Source organism: Dama dama, chromosome 3 (genome assembly GCF_033118175.1).
Source record: "Dama dama isolate Ldn47 chromosome 3, ASM3311817v1, whole genome shotgun sequence".
Taxonomy (NCBI): Eukaryota; Metazoa; Chordata; class Mammalia; order Artiodactyla; family Cervidae; genus Dama; species Dama dama.
Genome location: NC_083683.1, coordinates 35530402 through 35536401, shown reverse-complemented (window position 1 = coordinate 35536401; position 6000 = coordinate 35530402).

Sequence of the window (6000 nt, the reverse complement as noted above, 5' to 3'; positions counted from 1 at the left end):
TACCCTGGAGCCCTTGCTCTGCAGTGAAAGAGGCCACCACAATAAGAAGCCCATGCTCACCACAATCAGAGAAAAGTTTGCACAGCAACGAAGACCTGGCCCAAACAAAAATAAAAATAAGTAAAATTTTAAAAAATAAAAGCAAAAAAAAAAAAAAAAAACAAGAATGGTAAATCAATGGCAAAAGTGAATCCGTTGGATAGCAAGTATAGGAATAAGTTAGAAAAAGGCAAGACAGGATGCATGGTAGATAACCATAACTGAGAAGTATGTGGGTTAAATCAAAAGAAAAGGGGATTAAAGTCATGCAATAAATAAAGTCACCTTAGGGTAAAAGACTAGAAATCATAGTGAAGGGCATAACTAGAAAGATTTTTGGAGGAGCAGATAATACAGATGAGAGTTCTTTCAAGGGGACTTAAACAGGATTGAGCAGGGTAGAAGTCAAAGTATATTCAGTAGCATCATTTCTAGAAGCAGCAAGAGCAGGTGCTGGATTTTGTCCATGACTCAGTACATGAAATTGTGTGAGTACAGGTAGGGTCAAATAACTTGAGTTAATTGGCAAGCGCCCATCAGGAAGACAATGATCAAGAGGAAAAGTTAGGGTCACAAATTTGAAAAGCTATATAGGAATGAAAGAGAATCTGACCAGGATCAGTTTCTAGGGTGATCTGAATAATTCTCTCAGCCTGATAATAGTATATGTGTTAATTACTTATCAGTATCCATTTAAAAGCACGTATTCAGCACACACAATGTTTTAAGTGCCATGCGAGGCTGTGGAGATACAAGGTCAAGCAAAATATATTCAAGGGTCTACAGACATTATCAATACAAGTGATCGCAGCTGTAACAACACCAAGCCTAAGAGGAGTCACAGAAGGGACATCTCACTCAGGCTTGGATGCAGGGCAGGCTTCCGTGATGATTACTGTCAAGGCTGGGGCCACAAGCGTGGGAAATTATCACAGCACGGTGGGGAGAGGAGTGCTGGCTGTATGTTTAAAGGAACTTAGACCAAGTAAAGCTGGCAATATTTATAGAACTCTTGCTTGACAGTTTTGCTCTTTGAATTATAATAACCATAATTACAATATTATGAAATACTAAATTCCCATTTCATGCCATATACACTCTTTTAGGCACTCTATATGCCAAATAGCACAGAGTTTTTATTCCATTGCACACACCCATATACACAAACACACAAATACGGAGTTGGTTAGGTTAATAAGATAGAGAGGTTGGTTTAGTTCCAAACCATAGCTCTTTACTCGAGGGTACATGACCTTTGATAAGACCAAGGCAGACCAACTAGGAGCTTTGTTTACCACCATCCTTGCTACTCTCAGAAAGACCATCAATTAGTCTCAGCTAAAGGACCGCCTGGCGCCCAGGTGGCTCCGTGGTAAAGAATCTGCCTGCCAATGCAGGAGACACAGTAAACACGGGTTTGATCCCTGGGTTGGGAAGATCTCCTGGAGGAGGAAATGGCAACCCACTCCAGTATCCTTGCCTGGAAAAGTCCCGCAGACGGAGGAGCCTGGTGGGTTACAGTCCGTGGAGTCACAAAGAGTTGGACACAGCCAAGCAACTGGACACAAATAGCACACACAAAGGGCCGCTTATTTCTACAAAGCTTATTTCTTACGCTGTTTGTATCTTAAGTTCTCTAATTTTTTCAACAAGAAATATTGGTCATTCACATTTACTTTCAACCAATATGTAAATCTGACTATTTAATAATATTTTTCTTTTGAAAATTGAAAGCTGTGTTTTTCAACAGGGATGTGCACATTTCTGCATCTCTGAAAGGAGAGCATATTAACTTTCAAAGCTTACTCAATATTATACTTTTAAATCTGGAAAAGGAAAGTCATGCTCACTGTTTTTGTAATGTTAACAGTAGGAATGAGCACCATAGACTCTTCTGTGCTGACTGTGGGGAGGCAGATGATACTCACTCTGTGAGGGGTGTAATGGAGAGAGGAAAATTTTTGCTGCTATGTTAGTGGAAAGCATAGAGGAAAGGATGAACATTTAAAATACACACAGACAGGACTTTCCTAGTGGTCCAGTGGGTAAGACTCTGAGCTCCCAGTGCAGGGGGTCCAGGTTCAATTCCTGGTCAGAGAACTAAATCTCTAATGCTGCAACTAAGACTTGGTGCAGCCAAAATAAATTTTATATATGTATGTATGTATGTGTGTATATATATATACATATATATATATAAAGCAAAATGCACGCATACTCATGCAAAGGGTCTGTGAGCTAATGAAAAGATGAAAAATATTTATCTTGCAAAAAAAAAGAACATAACTTCTTTTTGGATACTCTCTGATCAGTTGACTTTAGCAGAGTCAAGCATCTGCCTGCCAATGCAAGAGATACAAGAAGCTTGGGTTTGATCCCTGGGTTGAGAAGATCCCCTGGAGTAGGAGCTGGCAACCCACTCCAGTACTCTTGCCTGGAAAATCCCATGGACAGAGGAGCCCGGCAGGCTACAGACCATGGGGTTGCAAAGAGTCAGGCACAACTGAGCACAACATGAACCCAACTGATTAAATTTTAGGCTTCCGTGGTGGCTCAGACAGTAAGGAATCTATCTGCAATGCAGGGGATCCGAGTTTGATCCCTGGGTAGGGAAAATCCCCTGGAGAAGGGAATGGCCACTCACTCCAGTTTTCTTGCCTGGAGAATTTCATGGACAGAGGAGCCTGGCAGGCTACAGTTCATGCGTCACAGAGTCAGACGCGACTGAGCAACTATCACTTTCAGAATTTCAGTAGAGTAGAAATTAGACAGTTGGGGCAGAGTTTTGGGGTATATTTCACTCACAATTCCTTATTTTCATTCTTAAGCTTTGCAGGAAGTCTTTCAGAATATAATAGTGAGAATCTGTAAGACTACCTTTGACTTACAGTGGTCCACTGGTAAATAAGAATCCTTAAGTTTTCATAAAAGCAAATTCATACATCTTCGTCTTTTAGCTCAGTCACTAAGTCATGTCTGACTCTTTGGGACCCCATGGGCTGTAGCACACCAGGCTCCTCTTAATCTTTTAGAAACTGGTTATAAAAATCTTATAGATTTCAGCCTTCATTTGTAAGGTTACACTTGAAAACATCTGAATGATGACTGAATTTCTGAAAGCCTTGATGTATTTAATGAGAACTGAAAAATTTTCTTAGTTAATTTAAGCAAGGAAAGACCCTAAGATAGAATTCTTGCACCCCGCAAGTAAATCATGCCAGAAAAATTTTTCTCATCCTTTGTGAATTGTGAAAGAAGTGACTCTCCCACAGAGAGTTCTCCTGCTTTGTGTGAAAAACATCAGTTTCACCTGTGTCACCAAATATAGCCTGTTTGATCTCCACAATGGCTTCCAAATCTCTAATCATTCCACTGGACACCAGGTCAAAAGTTGACTATAAGCAGGGTGGTTGGCAGTGATTTGAAGAAATCAAATATTATGGGGCAAACTGAGTTGACTTATTTTTATATATTGTCAAAATATAAGTATTTATTGACTCACTGTTTTTTGTTTTTATTAAGGAAAAGCTTTGCATGTGACTTCTGAATTTAAAAAGCTCATGGTCATACAACTAATGTGTAGGCATTGTTATATAATACATATGAAACATATAAAAATCAGCATATTCATATTAAAGATAATCAGCATATAACAATAATAGTTCAGTAACTGTTACTATTAATATCATTTGTTTGATCAGTGATGCAATATGCATATAAACATTTTTGTGGCATCATTTTTTAAAGAGCTTTTTCTTCTGCAGAATCACATTCTTATTAAGACAAAGAATAATTTCCTCTGCATCTGACATTAATAATTTTTTCACTTGTGTAATATGACATAGCTCAATATAACAGTCTCCAAGGGAGTAACGAAACTATACTATTTTGTAATAAATATTGTTTAAAAGGAAGGAATCAGTCTGTGAATTCATTTGCCTTAGCTATGATGTATTTCCCTGGGGCTGAAAATGAAAGAAGAAAGGGGAGGACTTGGACACTGGGGACAATGAAAGACAAAATTCAGTGAAGTTTAAAAATTACTCATGAAAGAAAAAAATGCAAATTTGAAGATGAAATAATTTAAAATGACACAAAATAAAAATTCTATAGATAAACAGAGAATAACTATCTGCTGCAGATATTGTTATTGGTGGTCTTGATCTCCCCACCTCCCACTTTCCTACTTCCCCTCCTACCCACCTGTGGGTCCTATTTGCCTGCTGTGTAGGTATTTAGCTTCTAAGGACTCATATCCTTCTTTCACTGGAGGCCTGGCCTTGGTTGATAGGAGCTTCCTCATCAGGGGACGCTGGAAACCCATTACCACAGATTTGATGAGACAGGAATGTAAGAGCCCAGCTCTCTTGCCTCTAGGTGAAGACAGACTCTTCGATGCGATCCAAGTTCCAGAACTCCCTACAATATCAGGAGGCTGCACTTCTCCTAAAAGCCTTATTGACTTAACTATCCCCACATTAACTCACTCCTTTCATAACCTTATAGGTTTCCCATAGAGTAGTTCCTCAAACCATCATTTGCATTAAGAATCACTGTCTTATCTCAGTATCTAAGGATCCTGACCAAAGACAATTCCCAGTGTCACATAGTTGTGTAGACAGCAGCTTGACATTTTTAGTTGTGAGACTGTGTTTTATAGAATTATTCCTCTACCTTGCATTGCTGAATAGGTATCATGGTAATTTTTGATCACTTGGTTGCTTTATTCTTTGAATTTATTAACTTCTTTTATAGCTGCTTTTACCAAAAGGAAACTGTACAGTTTTAGATAATATATTTGCATCAGATGAAAATCTAAGTGATGAAGCTATTTTTTTTTTTTTCCAGTAAAGGATCAATACAAAAGACAGAGCACAGGATTTGGAGCTCAGAGATACTTATATACGAATCTTGACTCAGTCATTTATTAGCCATGGGACTTTGGTCAAATCACATAAATTTTCTGAGCCTTATCCAACTTTTTGTTTTAACTGGAGGAATGATGCCAATGTCACTTCATTGTTATGATTACTAGCATTATGATAATGTAGATGGCATACTTAGTGTATGGCACATAGTAGGTGCTCAGTAAATGAGATATTTAGTGATGAAAAATGGTTTAAACACAGATGTCAGCAAATCAGGTAATTAAGCCTGAGTTATCACTCTGCTTTCCATCATTTGGTCAGTTTTCGTAGTTTATGAGGATGGATGCTTCCTCTAGAAGCTTTCCAACAGGATCTGTTTAACCTGAATCATAGTGTATACATGAATATCTAAGTTGAACCACACATTCCACCTGCTGGGGTAGATAGGAAAATTGTGGTATTTAAGCTCCCAAGTTGTAGAACTTTTAGGCCAAAAGAGATTGTAAATTAGTGACCCATAGGGAAATCTATTTTTTTCAGACAAATTTTGTCTTATAAAGAAAATAAAGATAAAGATAAGAGTTGCTATTCTTGTTTAGTTGCTAAGTCATGTCCAACTCTTTGAGAACACAAAGAGAGCTGAACTAACATTAAATATCAGGTGACTATACCCAAAATGCAAAGCTGGCTTCACTTGAAAAAGCACAGATCTTTTATTCCAACATGAGAGCAATTTTCTGGAGCCAAGTAGAAGCTTACTTCTTTAGGTAGAAAATGTGCTCTCTAGTTCTTCAGAGTTGGGGTAGCCATATAATTTATTGCTTAAGCCACCATACTTTGGACATGATAGGTGTCAGTTCAGTTCAGTTCAGTCACTCAGTTGTGTCTGACTCTGCGACCCCAGGGACTGCAGCACGCCAGGCCTCCCTGTCCATCGCCAACTCCCTCACCTTGCTCAAACTCATGTCCATTGAGTTGGTGATGGCATCCAATCATCTCATCCTTTGTCGTCCCCTTCTCCTCTTTCCCTCAATCTTCCCAGCATCAGGGTCTTTTCAAATGAGTAAGTTCTTCGCATCAGGTGGCCAAAGTA